The sequence below is a fragment of the Mustela nigripes genome, chromosome 14 (genome assembly GCF_022355385.1).
Source record: "Mustela nigripes isolate SB6536 chromosome 14, MUSNIG.SB6536, whole genome shotgun sequence".
Classification (NCBI taxonomy): Eukaryota; Metazoa; Chordata; class Mammalia; order Carnivora; family Mustelidae; genus Mustela; species Mustela nigripes.
This window is the reverse complement of record NC_081570.1, coordinates 56,154,584-56,178,014: the sequence shown is the minus strand read 5'-3', so window position 1 is coordinate 56,178,014 and position 23,431 is coordinate 56,154,584. Positions and strand designations below refer to the sequence as shown.

General features: G+C 34.4%; 1 long non-coding RNA gene and 1 other non-coding gene across 2 annotated transcripts in view; one reads left to right on the top strand and one right to left on the bottom strand.

Annotated features, from left to right (window-relative positions):
• Nucleotides 1-6,234: 6,234 nt before the first annotated feature.
• Nucleotides 6,235-23,431, bottom strand: part of LOC132001114 (uncharacterized) — a 35,808-nt gene continuing 18,611 nt past the window's right edge. Inside the window, exons 2-3 of the long non-coding RNA XR_009399530.1 lie at nucleotides 22,466-22,577; nucleotides 6,235-6,323 (exon numbers count right to left, since the gene is read on the bottom strand). This is a non-coding gene — a long non-coding RNA (uncharacterized LOC132001114). The remainder of the gene's footprint in view (nucleotides 6,324-22,465; nucleotides 22,578-23,431) is intronic.
• Nucleotides 7,545-7,651, top strand: LOC132002300 (U6 spliceosomal RNA). Its single transcript, XR_009399802.1, has one exon. It is a non-coding gene; the product is annotated as a U6 spliceosomal RNA (small nuclear RNA).

The following is a 23,431-nucleotide window of genomic DNA, read 5'->3' as shown; positions in this document are numbered from 1 at the left end:
CTTGAGAAGAACTTCATGTCTGATAAAGTTAAAAAAATGAAAGAAAGAAATCTGCAGCTTTAATAATTTATCTCTTACAAAGGTACTTGAATTCCAGGGGTGAGATGTGAAATTCATGGTTAGAATATCGGTATGGGATCATTTTTAAAAGTCACTAGTGAAGACGGATAAGATGATCATAACAAAAAGACAGTGAGAAAAGTATTATCAGGGCACATGATAAAAGGGCATCATCTGACAAAGGGGCATTGCCCACCAAGAAAGTTGTAGTTTGATGGGCAAAAATTTCCAAAGTAGCCATGGAAGGACTCCACAACAGACACACTCTGGTCTGAGAATCATTTGGGCTTAAACACCAATTTATGATTAAATCAGTCAAATAAAAATTTGGATATATCCTTTACTTCTTCTCCAACTCCAATATACCTCCTCTCCCAAAGACTATCCAGGAACAGCTAAAATTTTCAGTGAATATGGAAGTGTCAATAATGTCTGGAAAGGAATCTGTTTGTAATAATCTTGGAATTATTTTCTAAATGTAAACAAAGAAGTTATAGGGTCTAGAATTGTCACGGAGTAGCAGGGAAAAAGTAACCCCTTTAAATCACTGAGCAGATATTTAAAAAACTGTAACAAAAGTCAAATTGGTTTCTTGATTATACTCCATAAATTCTGATTCCTCAATATAGCCATTATATTAAAAGAGTTTAATTAGCTTTATGTTAGTTACATTTGCCTACCATAAATTTTTCTAATATTTTTTAAACTCTAGTCTGAATATTTTTCTCTTTACCTGGAAAATTGAGTCCATTTACATTTACTGTTTTATAATTTTCTTTTACTTTTTCTATATGATTTTACTTTTTTCTTCTTTCCTACATTGTTTGGAATGGATTTAGTTTCTGTAATTTTTTAATTATAGAAATTTAATTATTATTTCTTTTATTCTTTCCACTTTTTCCTTGCATTAGTTTTAAAGTTAAACACTCCACTTTATTTAAATGACAATTTTAGAAATTTTAACATCAAAACAAGGATTTAAGGAAAAAGCATATAAGCTTAAAATATTTTAACTAAAATCACTATCTTTTGACTTCTATTATCCCGAAGTTCAGGGCTGTTTTTTTTAAATTTCTAATAGTTTCATCTTTTTATAACCTCACAATTTGGACATTCATGTATTTACTCACATGTTTACTATTTTCTTCTTTCATTTCACACCTTCTCTCATTATTTTTATGACTGAAACATAACTTTTATTAAAATAATTTTTTTACATTCAATTAACTTCTTGTGTTTCTTTTTTACAACAGAAGCTATTTTTTTTTCTTTTTTAAGTTTTTATTTAAATTCAGTTAGTTGACATAAAGTGGTATATTCATTTCAGGTGTACAATATAGTGATTCAACATTTCCATACAATACTGGGTACTCACAACAATAAGTGCATTCCTTAATCTCCATAACCTATTTTGCACATTTCCCACCCACCTCATTTCTGGGTAACTATCAATTCTCTATAGTTAAGAGTCTGTTTTGGTCAGTATCCAAAATATATAAGGAACTTTCTCTCTATGTGTCAAATAAATAAAATCTTTTTTTAAAAAAAGTTAAAAATTGAACTATCCTATGATACAGCAATTACACCACTAGATATTTGCCCAAAGAATACAAAAACATTAATTCAAAGATATACATGCAACCCAATGTTCATAGCAGCAGTACTTACAATAGCTAAATTATGGAAACAACCCAAGTGTCCACCAATAAAGAAGATGTGGTATATATACACAATGGAATATTACTCAGCTATAAAAAAGAATAAATCTTGCCATTTGCAATGACATGGATGGAGCTAGAAAATATTATCCTAAGCAAAATAAGTCAGTTGGAGAAAGACAAATACCACATAACACATATCTTTTAAAGTTTCTCTATTAAGAGGTTAATAGTAAGTTTTCTCTCTCTTTTTATATACCTTAAAAATTCCATAATGACAATTATTTTCTCTCCAGTCTGAAAATTTTATTCCACTGCCTTATGGCTTTCCTTGCTGCAATTGAGAAGTCACTTGTCAGACCAGTTATAATTTCTTTGTAAATAATCATTCTTTTTCTCTCTGGCTGCTTTAAAGGTTTTTCCTTTGTTTTGAAAAATTAGAGCCCTGATTAGATATCGTTAGACCTTCTCATTTTTCCACATATCTTAGTTTCTCCTCACTATTTTGCATTACTTACTCACTTTTTGTTTTACTTTCTTTGACTTCTTCAGATCCTTCAGATCCCTAAGCTATTTAACTCATCTATTTTATCTCTACTATCAAATATCCAATTTTCCACTTAAAGAACTTTTTCTGGCTTTTTTTTAAATGTGACTGATAATTTTTATAGTTTCTTATTTATGTAAATTCAAAAATATTTGTTCTATTTATATTTAAATGATATTTGGACTGATATATAAGTCTAAGATCACAATCTTCCTATATTATATGTTACTGGGAAGACTGTGGCCAGCTTGATATATTTTGTCCTTGGATAACTTAACCTCTCTTCCTGTGTGCACAAAATATTTTCTTTATTGTTGGCATACAGTAAATATCAAACAAAATATAAAAGACATTTTTTGTCATAAAAAATTATAAGATAATTGAATAATGCAAGCAAAATGATAGCAACATATCATGGGGATTATGATCAAATGTAGAAGTAATATACATGACAAAAATAGAACAAAGGTTTGTTGTAAGGTTTTCACACTATTTATGCAGTGGTCTAATATTACTTGAAGGTGAACTAAAATAAATTTTAAATATTTTAAACTCCAGAGCTGTTGCAAAAAAGTATAGTCAGAAGGCAGTAATAGAGATAAACAGAATATTAAAACACATAATCTAAGGTCAAAATTTAGGAAAAAGAACACAGATGCCACAAATAGGAAATAAATAGCTGACAGTAGACTTAAATCCAGATATACTGAAGATTACATTAAATATAATGAGTACGCACATGCTAATTAAAATGTAAAGACTGTTGGAATGACTAAAATCCTGATATGGGTTTTTCTGTGACAATTTTTTTAGAATATAATATTACTTTTTAATTTTTGATTCAAATAATTTAGGTTTTCTTTCAAATATTTTAGTTCTAAAAACATTTCTTAAGCTATATTTTTCAATCTTTTCAGTTCTATTCTTCAGTCAGAACAATTATGCATACTTGGAATTCTCCTTTTGTCTCTCTTCCACACAAATTTCTCGCCAATCCTTTGTTATTTTCCTATAGTTATGGTAATAAATTACCACAAACTTAATAGCTTAAAACAATAAACACGTATTTGCTTATAGTTCTAGAGGTCAGAAGTGTAAAGTGAGTTTCACTGGGCAAAACCAAGGTGTGGAGGGAGCTGTGCTCCCTTTGGAGGCTCTAGAGGACAATCTGTTTTCCTACCTTTTCCAATTCTAGACCTGCATTTCTTCCATCCCTTGAACTATGGCCCCTTCTTTCATCTTCAAAGTCAACAAGATAACATCTTTAAAATCCATCTCTGCTTTGTCATTACATCACCTTCTACTTTTCTGTCACCATAGTCAAATCTCTCTTTGCTTTCTTCCCAAAAGGACAGCTGTCATTACATTTAGGGACTACCAGGACCATCTCTCCATCTTCAGATACTTAATCGCATCTGCAGTCACCATTGCCATAATAGATAACATTCACAGGTTCCAGGAATTGGGATCTGTATATCTTTGGGGCCATTATTCAATTATTCAAATGTTTTTAAATTACTTGTTCATTTACAATTCATTTGGCTTGTGTCTCCCACTCTTACTATGTTTTCAATAGTTTCTATTATCTTTTGTTATTAGACACACAACCTTCACTTCAGGGATAATTTTTTTTAATTTAATTTCTTCTTAACCTGAGCTCATTGATTTTTCAAATTGTAAGAAGTATTTAAAATCTTCAAAAAACAATATAATGATTTTAAAATATATTTGAAAATTCTTTGATCTCTCTCCCATCAAAAGCTATAGCTTAATTTTCCTTCCTTTAAACATGGGCTAGTGTTGTTGACTCACTTGTAACAGAATATAACAGAAGTGTCAATGTGTGGCTTTTGAGGCTGGGTCATAAAAGGCATTGCTGCTTTTGCCTTGTGGTCTTAAAATCAGTCACCAGTTGGGAAGATAACCACCCAGGTTGTAATAAGAACAACAAACCCTACTTTGAAGAGGTTCATATAAGGAGACACTGAGGCCTCCCACCAACAACCAATAGCAATTTTCTAGCCATTTGAGTGGGTTATCTTGAAAGCAGATTTTCCAGCCTATTTATGCCTTCAGAGGATGTCAGATATCCCAACTGCAACATTACTAGAGACTTCAAGCTAGCTAAGATGTTCATGAATTCCTGACTCACAGAAACTCTGTAGACTTCTTCCTTCCTTATTTATATGTCCATTTCTTTGTCTTTGGTAACTTGTTTTGAGTTTATCATATTTAGTTGGGGTTTTTTTAAAGATTTATTTATTTATTGGAGAGAGAGAGAAAGTGGAGTGGGGAGGGGCAGAGGGAGAGTGAAACTCAAGCAGACCCTGTGCTAAGCACGGAGCCCAATGTGGGGCTCAGTCTCACAACTCTGAGATCATGACCTGAGCCAAAACCAAGAATCAGAGGCTTAACCAACTGTGCCTCCAAGGCACCCCTATTTTCTTAATAAGATTCCTAAAATGAGTTTTGCACAGGCACAAAGTAAAAGTAGACAAAATAAATACAGGCATAACTCAGAGATACACGGGCTCAGTTCCAGGCCACTACAATAAAACAAATACCATAATAAAGCAAGAGAAATGAAGTTTTTGGTTTTCCAATGTATATAAAAATTTTGTTTACATTATCCTATAGTCTACTAAGTGCACAATAACATTATGTCTAAAAAAACAAACCCTAATCCCCAATGTGATAGTATTAGGAGGTAGGGCCTTCAAAAGGTAATTAAGCTCCACCCTCATGAACTAGATTAGTGCCCTTGACAAAGAGACCCTAAGAGCTCCCTTGCTCCTTTTGCCTATAAGGACACAACAGAAAGATGGTTGGCTATGAATCAGGAAGCAGGCTCTTACCAGAAATCTCTTAGTGCCTTGATCTCGGATTTCCCAGCTTCCAGAACTATGGGGCACAACATTTGTTGTTTCAGCCACCCAGTTTATAATATTCTTTTATAGCAACCCAAACAGACCAAGACATTCTTGTTCTGTGAAAGAGCATTAAGCCATGAAACATTCTGAGTTATTTTTATGCTTAATGCAAATCAATACATGACTATGAGTTCTTCATCTATAAAGTCCAGATATACTCTGGTAGCTACTGTATCTCGCAAAGCTATGTTGAGTTGATATAGTATTTTATTAGTATGTTGGAGACTTCAAAAAAATAATATTCATATGGTAACATTATTACTGTGTTATGACCTCCCTTTTATGGCTTGGGTAATGAGTTATTTAATTCCCATAATATTAAACAATTTAAATAAAACTTTTGGAGATGGTCAAATTAAATGGTTTGATAGCATAATGTTTAGAGTTAAGCAATTGAATAAAACTGTGGGAAGTATCTGTAATCAAGCTAGATTTAAGTAACATCTGATTCACTTTTATGGAATAATAGCCTTGATGATAAGCTAATTTGAGAAAAGTAGGTCCAGCTGTATATTCATTAGAAATAAGGAAAATGCTCTCCCTAAAACATAAAGCAACACACAAGAGGCAATCTAGTAAAATATCCATTAGCTTAAGGGTATGTATATAATTCTAATCACAGTCTTAGTTCCACCACCAACTAAGCAAGTTCATTTCAGCTCCTTCATGTACCAGTGCCTCAGAAAATAGAGTAAAACAATAGTTTCACATTTATCTTGCATATTTCATGAATACATTGTGATTATAAGTGTACTGATAAGGATAAAGGGAACAGGTGTATGAACACTTTGGGCAATGCATTATTTCATTTATTAGGACTAGAACTTTGGAACTTTCAAACTATATGTATTGTAAAAAAACAATATGTTACCATTAAAGAAATGTTATTTCTAAGCAGTTTGAATTTATTTGCACATATTGACTCTAATAAATACTTGTAAAATTCTTTTTAATACTTTAGCAATTCTATAAGAGGCTTTTATTTTTTTAAAGATTTATTTATTTATTACAAAGAGAGAGAGAGAGCCCATGGGGGGGGGGGCAGGGCAGAGAGCGAAGAATCTCAAGCAGACTCCACACTGAGCGATCTCCACACAGGGCTCGATCTCATGACCCCAAGTTTATGACCTGAGTCAAAACAAGATAGACAATGAACTATGCCACCCAGGTCCTGCTATAAGATGCTTTTAGAATGCAGGGTTTTTTTTTTTAAATATTTACAAATCTGTGGTGATGTGTATAGTATTCTTGACTCTATGAAACATCATAATGTGGTATATCACAAAGAAGATGGGTTTTATGCGGCAAACAAACTTGAAAAGGTATTTAGTAATGTTACCTCTTCACATATGTTTTCTTATCTATAAAGGATATTAAAAAACCTACCAGTGTGGTTTGGAAGATTAAGTGAAAAACATATACTTATTTAGTATCTGGCACAATAGAGATGCTTATAAATATCTTCTCTATTATTAAGTCTGAAGTCATTTATCAATTTGTTCTCCTTTCCCTTACTCTGCATGTTTTAGCCTCTTTCTGCACCACAATCTGATCATATAATTTGATCACAAAAGGGTAACTGATAATTCGTGACACTTTGAAGACAGAAAATTCAATCACTTTCTAGTTCCTTTCTGAATTAAAATCATGGGTCAAAAACTATAGCTCATGGGCCAAACTCAGCCTGCAGCCTGTTTTTATATGACCCCTGAGCTAAGAATAAGTTACAAAGAAGGAAGAAGAAGAGGAAAAGGAGCACAAGGAGGAGGAAGAAAAGTAAGAAAATGGGGAAGAGAAGGAAAAGACTATGTCACTATTTGTGGTCCATAACACCTAAAATATTTACACTCTGGCCCTTAAATGAAAACACCGGACAACTTCTGGTTTATATCCTGAGATCTTTTTGATCAGAGACCTCATCCTACGGCATGGAATTGAGAATTCACCATAATTAGCTTTAAGGAAATAATTAATAAAAACCTAGACTTGGAAATAACCACATGTACTAACAATAAAGAAACCAAACAAAGATTAAAAGTATAACAAATCTGTGATTATTTTTAGATATTAGTAAAAATAATTCTTAGATACCTAGAGTCTGAGTTAAAATTAAATTCACTTGAAATGTTGCTTAGATTATTGGAAAGTTTCCAATTTTGCAACCAAACAGGCTCGCTGCATCATACATTACTTGACTATTACAGTAGTGGAAGTTAACGATGCCTAATTAAAATGCTTGAACTACAATATTAGTAGTTATTTATTAAGCTGTTATTTCAGATCTTTGGAGGAAATACAATTTATGTCTTAAGCAGGCAATAAAAATCCCAGTATAAAAGTCAGACTTCCGTGCTTGCTTCGGCAGCACATATACTAAAATTGGAACGATACAGAGAAGATTAGCATGGCCCCTGCGCAAGGATGACACGCAAATTCGTGAAGCGTTCCATATTTAAAAAAAAAAAAAAAGTCAGACTTCCAACTACCTCTTACTCCAGCATAAATTTAACTTCCTTGCCAAACTCGATTTATTTTAACATATCCAAGCACATGGAAATGTGCACAAGACTTAGTCAAGGTACAAAAGAACCTGTAGGCAAGAAATTTAATAAAAACTAGAAATATAACCCATAATATTAATAGTCTTCAGTCTTACGCATCCTGATGTTTACTGTGTAGATACATGAGCCCCTTTTCTGGGAACTGACACACCACACACAAGTGTAAGGCCCCTTACAGCACTGTCTGTCCCATATGATCATGTCAGCCCAAACTTCTAAATGGAGGCAATCAAATCTTTCTTCTAAAATTGGGTTTCAGATTCATAGTCAATCTCTGTTAACTACCTGAGCTCTTGTAGAACAAAAAGATGGTTACTTTTTAGCCATATATAGAGAGAAGCAGAAAAAGAAAAAAATCTTTAAACAAAGAAAAATTCAGATTCGCAGAGCAAAGCCAGGACAGACTATGCTATTCTGTATCTAGAAAGTGTTTGTGTCATTGCCTTGTCTCCTGATGGCTTTTCCGTTTCTGTTTCCCATCCTTTGTGAGGCCCAGCAGACCTTCGTGTTCCCCACTTGTGTGAAATACTTCGAATCCATATGTAATACATATAAATTTGCTCTATGGCATTGCTCCCTAGAGTTATTGATTAGTAGTCCTGAGAATTTGTATTTCTAAAATGTTTACCATGGTTTGAGAATTACTATTTTAATATCATTATATATACAAAAGTCTTCAGTTGGAGTGATGAGATGGTGTGATTATATAGTTCGGCAAATTAGGAAAAAGGAGTCTATGGTCTTCAATCTAGATGATTCCCCTGTGATGTGAACAGTCCAATCATCCAAGCACCCCTTAATACACTAATGTTTCTATCTACTGTGTGATAACTCAGTACTTCAGAAACTAATTTTTTTAAGACTTTGTTTATTTATTTGACACAGAAAGAGAGAGAGAGAGCCAAGGGCACAAACAGGGTAAGTAGCAGGCAGAAGGAGAGGGAAAGCAGGCTCTCCACTGAACAGAGCCCAAGACCCTGGGATCACAACCTGAGCCAAAGGCAGATGCTTAACTGACAGAGGCACCCAGGCACTCTAGGACTTCAGAAACTATTAATAAGTGTATCAAACTACAACTTATAGTGTCACAATCATCTCAGCTTTATGGAAGAATCATCATTTCCAAAAAATAAGTTTAGGGAAAACAAGATGACTCTCCTTACAGCCTTCCATCATTTGTAACACCCAAATTCAAGGTCTAATATCTCTCCCAGAGTGAACCACTTCCATTGGAATCCTTCCCAGTCTAAAACAATCCATTTGTATCACCTTGATGAGCATAGGGTTTTAAAGATAAAGATTCTGTTTGATATCCAATGAAGGTAAGAAGCTAAGTTGCTAGAGGAGGGAAAATCTCTGACTATAGAACACAAGTAGTTAGCTTTAGGCAGGTACTAGAATAGAAATATAATAAATCTTTGGGCACCTGGGTGGCTCAGTCAGTTAAGCGTCTGCCTTCAGCTTAGGCCATGATCCCAGAGTTCCAGGATCCAGCCACGTATCAGGCTCGCGGCTTAGTGGACAGTCTGCTTCTCCCTCTGTCCCTCACCCCACTCTTGCACTCACTCTCTCTCTCTCTCTCTCGCAAATAAACAAAAATAAAATCTTTTTAAAAAAGAACCATAATAAATCTATACAGAGCACAAGATTCATAAAGTACAGGGCTATCTCCTATCTCCCAGTTTGGAAGAGAAAATCTACCAATTCCTTATAGTCAGAATTTCAGAGTATCAAATCACTTTGGTATCAAAACCAATTCATGGAGATTTTTATTTATTCCACAAGTATTCCTGGGCATACATACTTCAGTGGAAGATTCAGCTTTATGAGGTCTTAATCTAAAACAATTTGGGGAATAAGAGCCCCTTTAAGAAAAAATTACATAAAATTATACGTACAAAGTCCTCTATACAAATATTCAGAGGGACACCTGGGTGGCTCAGTCAGTTCAGGATCTGCCTTCCACTCAGGTCATGATCCCAGAATCCTGGGACTGAGCCCGACAGAGGCTCCCTGCTCAGCAGGGAGCCTGCTTCTCCCTCTCCCTCTGCTGCTGCCCCTGCTTGCTCTCTCTCTCTCTCTCTCTCTGTCAAGTAAATAAATAAAATCTTTAAAAATTCTTTTAAATAAAAAATAAAATAAAAATATTCAGAATGAAAATATAAATCACAAAAAGTTACAAATTGTATTAAGTTGCAATACCAAAAATATAAAATCAGAAGATGGCATATTTCTATTAATTAACTTCCTTTACTAAATTAACTTTCAGCTTCATAATTTGTCATTAGTAAGGACATGAAAAATTTTAAGATTGTTGTCACATTTGGGAAAACCTCTATCAAGAAGAGGGCGATTTTGACTAGGTGTTGGTGAGAATCCATCTCTCTACTTATATTTTACTCATGTAATACTTGGAAGAATTTTCTACAAATTAGCTTCTGGCTCTGAACTATTCTGTTTGTCTTCCTCTTCTCATATATTTTAGGTGCTGAAGCTGTACTATGAGTAAATTGATAGTAAATAACTATCTATGCTGCATTTTTATGTTTTAATCCTGATTGAGTCAACACAACAGGCTATAGTAATATTCCTAGAAAACATCTCTACATCAGCATGGATGACAATGGTTTAACCATGGGGGGAGTAAATGCAAATCACATAAATAAAATCACATAAATAAATCTCATTAAACCAAGTGTATTGCCAAATCAATTTCCTCTAAACTAGATTCAAAACTACCCATAGCTACTGGAACACCAAGCCAAAACAAGGGGAAATACAACAAAGGTAAAGATACAATGGAAAGAATGGAAAGACTGATTATAGATTGAAAAATATCTTACTTTTTAAAAAATACTACAAAATTTTACAAAAATATGTGAACACTGTGAAGGCCTCTCCCAAGACTTTGGAATGAGCCCAGGTAAGTGAGAGGCCCTAAAACTATGCTTCTTTTTTTTTTTTTTTCGTTTTTATTGTTTGTTTGTTTGTTTTTTAACATGACACAAACAAACTATGCTTCTTTTAATTCATGCTAAGCCTACCTCTGCATCCTCTCACTAGAAAGACTAGGAGTTTGCTTTATGTGATACGTGAAAGGTAAATATTCTGGCATCAAGAGGCTGGGTACAACTTTCAGGCTCCCACTTAATTCCTATTTGTCAGGGGCCATGCACTTGACTGTAACTTCCTCATCTCTAAGATGAGGCTGTGACAATAGTGTCTCAAAAAGACCTATTTAAGTGAGCACAGTTTTTAAAATATAGTGATTTATAAATGTTTATTTTTATTAATAATATCAGTACTACTATTCATACTGTTATTAATATGAATAATCAACTTAAGATTATAAAAATTACTTTTACTCTTCGGCATTCTTAGCATCTAGTCTCTACAATGTTTGTTCTTCTGTGGCTAACCCAGATGAAATAAAAGTAGAGCAAGATTATAGCCTTGCTACGCATGGATGGCTAGTGCACAATTATCCTTTCCCAGTGAGGAAAAGGTTTCCCTGGTAACTTGCCTCACTAAGCCCGATCCCTATAAGAACCTGAAATAGCCAAGCAATTTATTGTTTGCAATAAATTTAGTGGAATTTATTACGTCCAAGTTATTTTTTTTTAACAATCTTTGTAAACTCTGAGCAATTTTCTAATCAGGACTTTTTAAAAAGGTTAAGTCTTTTTTCCTATTCCAAACATTATTGAAATATATTGGAACAGAACATTATGATTATTTTTCTTTGTACTTTTAGCAAAGATATGTGGGTATTTGTTCATATCAAGTAATCAAGCTCATGTACCTTAAAATGGCTCATGGCTAATCTCTCAGGTAAATCTACTTGAGAACCCAGCAAAATTCCCAAGTTTTTTAGGGAAATATTAAGAACAGCATTCATTACTTTTTACCAGATTTTATTCATATTTATCTGAAAGACTGAATTTAAATTTAGATTTTTTTCTTGAATACTTTGCTTGGAAATCAAGTTTCCAGTAAAGAAATTATAAAGATTAGAAAAAGAATCTTGCATTTTAAAATGAGTACAAAACTCTTAACAAAATCACCTAAATGCAAAGGGGATCATTTTAAGATGACTGGGAAAAGAATGAAGAAAAATAAAAACATTTCTTAGACCATGCCTGTTAATAATTCTGAGTAGATGTGAAATCATTCCATAGTATTTATATTACAGCAGAACTCTGTAGAAACACAGTAAAGTTTTAAATATATCCCCACAATTTTTATAAAGTAATTATTTAACTAATAGGTAGAAAGTAAAAGCAAAGCATGAAAGTATAGAAATGCACACAATAAACACAATGGTATCAAAGGGACCAATTCAAGAAATTTGTATGTTTGAAAGTATTGAGATGTTGATAGCAATTTTTCTGGGTACCTATTTCCAAGATGATGTCTTCTCTCCCTATTGTGTGCCAAAGAGTTTAGGATCAGCTTTTCTAGGTGTCCTGTTTGGATTTTCATTCATTCAACAAATATTTATTGAATACCTACAATCTTGTAGATACTATGTGAGGTACTGTAGGTATATAATGAGAACAGGAAAAAATGAAAACTCTAATTTGAAAAATCAATGCACCTCTATGTTTACTGCAGCATTACTTACAATAGCCGAGATATGGAAGACACCTAAGAGTCTATCAATAGATGAATAAAGATGTGACATATATACATAACAGAGTATTACTCAGCCATTAAAAAAGGGTGAAATCTTTCCATTCATGACAACACAGATGGGCTAGAGAGTATTATGTCAAGTAAAATAACTCAGAGAAAAACAAATATCATACAGTTTCACTTATTTTTGGAATCTAAAAGACAAACATTAACAAAAGAGAAACATTCTCATAAATATAGAGAACTAGTAATTTCCAGAGGGGAGGGAGTCAGGGAATGGGCAAAATAGGTGAAGGGGATAAAGAGGTACAAACGTCAAGTTATAAATTGACTGAATCACAGGGATGAAAAGCATGTCATAGGGAATATGGTCAATAATACTGCAATAACTTTGTGTACCTAATACACGGTAACTACACTTCTTATGGTGAGCTTTTCAAAGTATATATAATTATATATATATGCATTATATATGTACATATATAATGTATATAAATCAAATCACTCTGTTGTATACCTGAAACTAATATGTTATATGTTAACTAAGCTGCAATTAAAAGTTTAAAAACACAAAAATAAATACATAAAATGAGATAGGAAAATAATGGTCTCAGATTTCTGGTATTTAAATTTAGTGGAGTATAACAGGAGGTTTGTTTGAGATTTTGTTCTGTGTTCTAAGAATTACAGCAAAGGCTCAAAATTATACACAAAACATACAAAGTTCTTACATTATAAGCTCATAAATTCATCAGCACTTGGGCTCACACATATCTTCAAGGCTGAATGGGAGGCAAGAATCCAAAATCTTCTCTACCACACTCAATGATCATCTTTTCTAACAGTGAAAACACATAAAAGATGGGGAGGAGAGAGTGAATTGTGTGCAGTATCCAAGGAGAAGATAACTTTCTTTTCCTTTCCCAATATATCTATATGAATGCTTCTCCTTCCGAAATCCACTGGGAACGGGCAGCTTCATAAAAAATCCCTTTTACAATAGTAGGATTTCCACCAAAAAAGGAGAAAAGTCCAGTTGGGAACCAACAGACTCAATGATCTACCACTGGGTAACCATGAGCTGGGAAGAGAGAAAAAAGACAAGGCTAAAAGATAAAGAAGCAATGAAACTGCATTCATAGTGTTAAGGCCAAGCCAAGTAGACATCTCAAAAAGAGTTGAGTTTCAGCCTCTCTTTGCAGGAACTTCTCCCAAAAAGCACTCCAGCAGTAAAATGCTATCAAGCCAGAAGCTAAGGGTACAGGAAATGAAAATAATAAACCAGAGCTTATCTCCCATGTCAAAGAATCATCAGGGAATCCAAACAAGGTCCTCTACAACCCATGACAGAAACAACCAATGGCAGCCAGAGAAACCTCTTATCAATTACAAGTAATTACTTCTACTCTCAATTCAATAAGTAAAGGCTTGGGTTTTTTCCCCACTCCCTTCTCTGCACCAGAACCTAAGAGAGGAGCTAGTACCTAGAAGAGGAAGTTGGATGTGGAAACTTTGTTCTAAGCTACTGAAGATCAACCAGATAGTCCTAACTGTGCTTTTAAGAAAAGAGAGAGCTTTGAATCAAGTATGAGAGGGAAGTCTTAAAATATACAAGACTGAGATGTTAAAGGCTGCAATAGAACAGTTCTAATAACTGAAAGTGCATGGAATATTAAAGAGTCTATTCACAATTCTATTAGGCAAAGTGAATGCCATTGCTCTCCCCAGAGTTTGGTCCAAGTCGTGAGGAAAGCTAACAGCAAAACAAATGGAGTTAAGCAGATGGATCACTGAAAGCTAGATGTGGGGTTTAGGCAGTTCTGAATCCCAGAAAAGATATCTGCACTAATGGTACAGATTTGGAAGCTCTCAGCACCTAAAACAGAACCAATAAATAATATTATTAACAAAAATATAATATTATAACAATAATAATATTAATGATAACAAGTAACGTTTATTGATCTAATTGCCAGCCACAAAACTAAGAGTTTTATATGGATTATTATATGGATTATAATTTAATCCTTAGGACATCCTAATATACCTAATATATCAAAATGGCTACCACTTTGTTCCCATTTTACATAGAAGAAAAATGAAATTTATAGAATTTAAAGGACTTGCCCCAGTCTCCTACCTGGTAAATAACAGAACAAGTATCTAAACAAAGTAGTTCTGACTCCTCCAATGATCACTTTGTTTGACTGAATTCAGTAAATGGCCTTATGAACTTTTTCAACAGTATAAAGTAGATGTTATCATTTAGATACACATAAAAGAAGGAGGAAGAAAAGATGGACAAAAATTAAAAAAGGTTAGTGCACCTGGGTGGCTTAGTTGGTTGAGCATCTGACTCCCTGATTTTGCCTCGGGTCATGATCTCGGGGTGCTGGGATCTAGCCCCATGTTGGGCTCTGTGATCAGAACAGTGTCTGCTTGGGATTCCGTCTCTCTCCCTCTCTGCCCTCCCCCCATTCACACTCTCTAGCTCTCTAAAATAAATAAATAAAATCTTAAAAAATAATAAGAAAGTTTAGTTAAGATATTTTATAAGGTAAAGACAGTGAGGTCATTATAGAAATATAAAAGTTTGGTCTGTTTGTTTTCCAAAGCATTGTTGAGAGCCAACTTAGAATGAAGAATGTAAATTTATAACAGTACCTACTTTGCTGGTGGTTGATACATCCTTACAAGGAAAATGCTGTTTTCTTTATGACATGACATTTCATCTATCAGTTCCATTCTCTATTCCTTGATAACAGCAGCATAGAATAAAGTATATGATTAATAATTTTCATATATATACACATATATATGCACATACACACACACACCCCTATATGGAAAAGGTACAACTAATGGATGGGCATATATACGTTTTTACAAACAGAGGTATATTTCATGGATCACATTCCTTTAATGCGATTCATTTCATGAGTTACAGAACATTCTATATTTCTGGTAAGATGAAGAAAACTAAACTAAAATTGTTGAGGTCCATTTGTAGCTAAACACTCAAAGCTATTGCATTATCCTTTTTACTTTACATAGCCATACTTCATTTAACTGACAAAGCTCAGGAAGGAGATGTGCAACATAAATCAATTTTCCAGGTAGCTGATGCTTACCTACTGTAGTATCAAACTGATTCTACTTCAATAAATTCAATGGAAACATTCTAAAATATATTACATATTTCCAGTCCTTTATTCAGAGTTACATGATTTAAAATGCATCCTTTTCTTGATGGCCTAGATTCACAGTCTTTGTTTTCCCATTAGCAAAATGAAGGTAAATAAGAGTTATTAATGAGCAGGTACTAAGTGCTGACAACTGTGCTATGATCTTGACTCCAGAATGAGCAGTATGGTGTAAATGTTAAAAAGACTCTGGAGTTGAACCATTTCCTAGCTCTGTTACCTTAGGTAAAGTACTTAACTCTCCATGCCTCCGTTTCATCATCAGTAAAAATGAGATCATAAAGATAGCTTCTTCATGGAGTTATTGTGAAAGTTAATTTCTTCAAAACACTTAGAGGAGTACCTGGATCTTTATAAGCATGGAGTAAGTGATAGTGATGATGAGGAGGAGGCTCTCATGTAATCCCCCTAGCAATCTAGAGTACTTGAGATGAAGAAACTAAAGCTTAGAGACCTTAAATAACTTGTCAAGGCCACACCACTAGTAAGAAAGTGCTGAATCCAGATGCAAGAATACAACCAATAAACACTGCCACTACATACATATCCAACATGTGTTGCTCACACTGGTGGTCATGATCTTGGAGTTATGCAGGGCACAACCTGCACAGCTCAGTAAAGCAGCCCTGCTGACACCTAAGGCTGCCTCCCTATTTCATACCTTTCGAAGGCCAAGTGAAAGAATGGGGACACCAACACAGTTTCCAACACAGCCTTTCAATAAATGATAATAGCTTATCACCTTGCCACAGTTTCTTTTAGTTTTTTGGCTACATCCAATCTAGTACATAGAGGGAGAGACAGAAGACCTGCTAAGCCAGCCCAGGCTTCTGACCCACAGAAACTTCCAGATAATGTTGTTTAAAGCCATTAAGTTCTGAGGTAATTTGTTACATAGCAATAAAAAAGAAATACACTAGGACTTGTACTACTTAGTCTCAAAACCCTGCTTGTGTTTCATATGGTTAATCAAGACCACACTACTAAAAAGAGATAACAACTCCTGACAAAATTCTTACCATCTTGTGATTGCTTTAGACTGTGAGTGCCTCAAGAGCTAAAATTTTGCCTTCATTTTCTTTTTCTTTCTCTCTTTACTGGGTTTGCCTTCATTTTCTAAAAACAGGAGACTTGTTATCTAATAATTAATGTACTGGAAGGAGGCCAAAAGATAAAGTGCAAACTCAGGAGAAACAAAATGTTGAACGGTATATGAATGAAGCAAGGAGGCTGTGATTGGAAAAGAAGAAGAAGAAGAAAAGAAAAGATTTCCAAGTTTGAAACCCTACAAACAAAACAATCAGAATGATGGTAATATGTGAAATGTGAGCACTCATGCCATTTTAAACAGCCCGTGAGCAATAGTTTAACAGACACAATAAACAGATGAGGAAGAATCAGCAGTGAGCAAAGTACCTTCCTTGCTTTTGAGAAAGCAATGTACAGCTAATGCTAACAACCCAACTCCACTTTAACACATCTTGGGCTCAGGAATGAGAGTCCAGGACCAGAACATCACACCCAGTTCCATTTCCAGACATAGCATGGCAAAATAATAGGGAGCAAAAATCTTGACATATCACTGAGAAGAAGCTGTTAATTAAAAAAAAAAAGTCTATATGAACTGAACTTTGAAAGATTAATATTATACTGCATTTTAATTATGTTTTGAAAAGTTAATATTACATTGTGTATTAACATTACATTTTAATTACATTAAAAAACCATTGTTTAGTGTACTTTATCTCTTTAGGTTGACCTAATATTTGATGGCAATTCATTTTCCCTAACTTTGGGAGAATATATGAGAAATATTATAACTATTTTTATAACTTTACTTTTTTAAAATATCTATTTATTTGAGGGGGGACTGTGAGTGGGAGGAGGGGCAGAGAGAGAGGGAGAGAAGAGACAGAGAATCTCAAGCAGACTCCCTGTTGAGCCAGACCTGGGACTCTATCCCACAATCCTGAGATCACGAAATTGTGACCTGAGCCAAAATCTTGAGTCAGACATTCAACCAATTAAACCACCCAGGCACCCCTTAACTTATTTTTCTTTTAAAAGCTTAACTATTTTATTAGTTTTATTTTCCTAGTATATTTTGCATTTTCAAACTTAATAGCAAAAATATTAAAATATCTTTTATTCTGTGTTTCTTATATAATGAGGGACAAAGTAGGAAAGAGATTTTATATAGCCTATGAATATAACACAGATCAGAACACAGGGGATTTGGGTTCAAGGCTCAGAAATTCAGCTAACAAAATGTGTCCTTTGATAATATTTGATCTCTTAATGGCTTGGTTTCCTTATTAATCCAACTGGTATGATAATTGCTATAGAACTTTTATCTGGATAAAGTGAGATGATAAATGTGAAAACCCTTTGGTAAGGTTAAATGAGTTGTTCAAGGCAAATCATAACATAGATGCCAATCTGCATCTATGACCTTCTTCAAGAAAGAACTAACATGGATGGAACTACCCAGAATACATACTGTGTATTATGCTAGGTGAAATAAGTCAATCAGAAAAAGACAAGTATCATATAATCTCACTCATATGTGGAATTTAAGAAACAAGGCAGAGGATCATAGGGGAAGAGAGGAAAAAAATGAAACAAGACGAAACCAGAGAGGGAGACAAACCATAAGAGACTCTTAATCATAGGAAACAAACTGAGGATTGCTGGAGGGAAGGAGGGTAGAGGGATAGGGTAACTGGGTGATGGACACTGGGGACGGTATGTGTTATAATGAGCTCTGGGTATTATATATGACTAATGAATCACAGACCTGTACCCCTGAAACAAAGAATACATTATGTGTTAATTAATTGAATTTAAATACAAAAATACATACTGATTAGACATTGTAGAAGAAAATATTAGTGGCCTTTAAGAAGTAGCAATAGAAACTATCCAAAAGGAAATACAGAAATAAAAGAGAATTTAAGAAAAGAAGAAGAAACAGAACATCAGTGAAATGTAGCTCATGTTCAAACTTGAAAAGGAGGGACAGAAACGTTTATCAACATTTTTATATTTTTCAAAAATATAATGTTTAAAATTTTCCAAATTTGATAAACTCAGAGTTCCATGAAGTTTCGATGAACCCCAAGGCATGAGAAACCTGAAGAAAACTACACCTATGTGCATGATAATCAAATGGCTCAATATCAGGGTTAAACAGAATATGTTACATTATATAGAGAGAATAAGGATGATCAAGTGAGGAGACAGTGGAGCATTTTTTTAAAGTATATTTTTAAGTATGAAAAGAAAATATGGGGGCGCCTGGGTGACTCAGTGGATTAAAGCCTCTGCCTTCAGCCCAGGTCATAATCCCAGGGTACTGGGATCAAGCCCCACATCAGGCTCTCTGCTCAGCGGGGAGCCTGCTTCCTCCTCTCTCTCTGCCTGCCTCTCTGCCTACTTGTGATCTCTGTCTGTCAAATAAATAAATAAAATCTTTTTTTTTAAAAAAAAAAAAAGAAAAGAAAAACACTGTCAACCTAGGATTCAATATTCAGTAAAAAAAAATAAATCTATAAAAATGAAGCTAAGAGGGAGACTTTTCAGATACATAAAACGTGAAAGAATTTATCACCAGCATATCCACACTACAAGAAATGTTAAAGGAAAAATTCAGGCAGAAAAAAATGATATTAATGAAAACAATGAATTTATACAAAGGAAAAAAGAGTACAGGAAATAGAAATTGTGGCTACATTGTTTATTGTATGTAAATAATTCCTCAATAAAGCTTCAGAAAAAAAAAAAAGGGCTCACTTTCTCTAAGAAAATTCCTTAACTCCCAACTTCACCAATTTCCTTGCCATTAGAATTATGTCCTTACTGTGTCGTTTATATTAACATGTGCTTATTTGTAATTACAATTTTCACTCAAGTTAAAGGTACAAAAGTAGAAAAGGTTTTAAGATAAATATTAAACTGAACTTTCACCTTCCCATTAGCACCAAACCAAATGTAGGCCCCCATGTAATTCATTAACCTTTCCAATAACCTGATTGAATGTTATATATCTAGAATATTCCACAATATCATCATCTCTCACCACCAGTAACAACTGAGCGACACTTTCAGAATCATATTTTCTCAGATGCACAACAGCATTATCTCTAGTAAGTTAGTTTATAGAGGTATCAAAACCTCCCAGTTCCAGGAAAATCCCTGCCAGAAACAAGGCCCCATGAAAAGAAGAAATGGAAAGGAATATCTCTACTCTGGTGCAAAGAAGACCAGGTCCTTCTATCCAACATTACCTAACCTCTGATTGGAGTTGGGCCATGATGTGACCTTTCAACATACAAGTCCATTCATGCCTAGGACTCTAGACCAACTGGGAGTACATTATGCTGGACATTTTGACTACCATCCCCCAGACAGCCCTCAAAGCAAAGTGAGGTAAACTTTACAGGTTAGAGAGCCCAACATCAGCAAGTCTTGTTCCTCCACTGCTAGGGCAGGAGCAACTCTCATTTTCTCCCAAACTCTTCCCTCTTGTATCTACAACCTCTTCATCAAGCATACACAAAACAGTACAAACATTTCAAAGCTTAAGCAAAACTTAGTTGATGGAGATACCATCTCTACTTTTTCCTAGAGTCTCTACTCCCACCATCTCCTTGCCCCAAATTCACTTCCCCCTGTCTTTTTGTGACTCATGTGGTGGGAGGAAAGGTGAAGAAGAAAAATATTGATATATAGCCCACAATCTTCACAAGGATACTGATCTAAGGATCCTACCTGAAAAAGAACATTACAGAAATGCTAAATTACTCCATGGTTAGCATTGCAGTCCCTCAATTGTAATTATGATGCCTTATTCCTGAGTTACTTCTCTAGCATGGAGGCATCTACCAGTGCTTTCCAAGTCATCCAACCTTCCAGTGAGGCACATCCTTCATTATTATTCCAGCTTCTAGAGAGTATATAGTCAAGACAGCCAAACTGAACTCTCTTTCAAAATGCAGGAAGCTATTCCCAGAGAAAACAGCATATTCTAGCTAAGATTAAGTATCTCTTATTTGCACCTACAGAACACTGATGTACGTGCCTTTATTAAAGCATTTATCATTGTGCTGTTTTGAAATCATTAATTTTATTATTGAACAATCAAGTTATCAAAACATTGTTTTGAAATTTTCCCAGTTGAAGTGTAAACTCTTTGAGAACAAGTACTAGAACTTAGCATGCTTTCTTCTGAGCTATACATCTGTTTGTGTCTTTTGAACTGAACTAAGTGAGAACAATGTTCTGGGAAATTGTAAATCCTTTGGTAATCCTTGTTATATTTCACATGATCAAAATACAAAATGTCCTAAAAGCTTTGTAACAGAAATATTAAGCACTTCTCAAACATGAATGTTCTAGGATCTTGAATTTATAAATATAAAAACCATTTCCCATTCTTTGGTATTGCTATCATTAAAATATTCAAAAATATGTGCATGTCTTTTTTTTTAAGATTTATTTATTTGAGAGAGAGAGAACATGTGCACAAGCAGGGAAAGGGGCAGAGGAAGAGAATGTCCAAGCAGACTCCTGATGAGGGGGAGCCCAATGAGAGGTTCAATCCCACAAGCCATGAGATCAGGACCTAAGCCAAAATCAAGATTCAGAGGCTTAACTGACTGAACTACCCAAGTGCCCCCCAAAATACGTGCATGTCTTAATGTCAATGTATATTAGATTCTAACTCTTTGACTTAACATTGCTTTATTGAAGTGCCACATTAAGATTTTCTCATGAAAACAAAACTTAATGCTTCTCATTTATAAAACAAATATAATGATAGTACAAAATAGAATTATAAAATGTTGTAGGTGCTTGGATAAACAGTGATTAGGAAGCACAAATGCATCATATTTTCTATATTAATTATGATTTAAAGAGATAATAAAGTCTTAAACTCAACAACTGAGTAGTTGGATAAGAGACTAAAAACTACTTTCTGTGAAAAGCTAGCCATCTCATTTTTTTGTTTAAATCATTAATCATAGATTTTTCTTACTTATTGCTTTATATTAGTAATAGAAGTTTTCATAGTAATAGAAGCAACATAAATGTAGCTCTGTGTAGTAATTCCTGATGGTCCCTTGATTTCAGAGTAATCAAATCTCCTTAGATTATAATGTTCTGTAAAATTGGTTATGTTCTTAGGAATCGAATGCTATCCCATCCAAGTGTGTTTCTCTCTCCAGCACTGCCCTCAAACCATCCACCCAACCAAAAAGGCACACTGAAAACCTCTAGAGGTACAACTTTTATTCCACATGAGAGCATAACCTAGATCTCTCTAAAGAGAGAGACAGGGGTGCATAGGTGCCTCAGTTGGTTAAGCATCCAAGTCTTGATCTCAGCTCAGGTACCAATCTCAGGGTTGTGAGTTTGAGCCCCACACTGCGCTCCATGCTAGGCGTGGAGCCTACTTTTAAAAAAAGAAAGGGAGAGAAGATTGCCTTTTAGGGAGAGCTCAGTATTGCAGTTTATGCCATTTTTTGTTTATCCATGCCACAGAATTTTCTGAATAGCCACAATGTCAGCCGACCCCTCATCGAATCTACAGTTCAATAAGCATATACCAATACTCAGGCTTATCACATACTTGAGAACACAGCACATTCAAACACAACCTAAGAAAAATCAGTCATTTTTCTCTAAGCACTAAACTTAGTACAAGCCCATCTACACACACATTTTGAGAGTATCTACCAGAGTATCTAGGTCCCCCTAACTTGTAACTCTCATAGAATCCCAGAGCTTATCTATAAATAGTCTACAAATAAATTATCATCCCGTCCCAAAGCCCTCTTGTCCAAGACAGAAATATCCCTTTTCACCATACCTTTCAGTCATGCTCTCTGTCTCCTGAAGGCTTTGGATTTGCAGCTTATTCTCTTCTTTTATTCGTTCTTCCATGTTGTCCAGCCAAACAAGATTGTTTTTCTCTTGTTATGCTATGGGAAAATATTGAGAAACTAACTTAAAAAAATAAACTCAGAAATGAAACTTCCAGTGAAAAGAGGAGAAAAGAAAGCAAAAGGTATCAAAGAACAAGACAGTAAAGATATTAAATTGATATATCTGATACTTGAAAGCCACTGTGATCTATCATTAAAACTGAGAATAAAATGAGTGATGAATCTAACAAAAACGGGATGGAACTTTCACAAGGAAATTTCAAAATTGACATTTTTACCCCTTATTCATAATGGATAAGAAAAACAGAAAGGCTCAGAAAATAAAACTTCAAGACAAGCAAATAGATACACAGACCCACTGTCAGGTAAGAAAACAGTGAAGGAAGAAAGCTGCTGATGGATATCATCAAGAATCATAATAGTGGTGCCAGGGTGGCTCAGTCAGTTAAGCATCTGCCCTTGGGTCAGGTCATGATCTGGGGTTCCAGGCATCAAGCCACAGGTCAGGCTTCTTGTTCAGCAGGGAGTTTGCTTCTCTCTTCCTCTGCCTCTCCCTCCTGCTTGTGTGAACTCTCTCTCTCAAATAAATAAAATCTTTTAAAAAATCATTATAATATTGATTTATGAGGCTATATAAATATGAAATTATTTATTATTAATTGGAAATGATGTGTGGTAACATTTATGATCTATAACTGTTTTATTAATTTGTATATCTGACCAGAATTACATATTAATTAGGTTCTTTGTTTCATTTAGAGTAAGAAAAATATATATGAACTTTTCCAGGTACTCACTCTTTAGAAAATAAAATACCATTGAAGCATTACTATTGTGACAGGCTACAGTTCTCAGGGAAATCTCTCTGTATTGAGTCAGAAAGGTCCTCT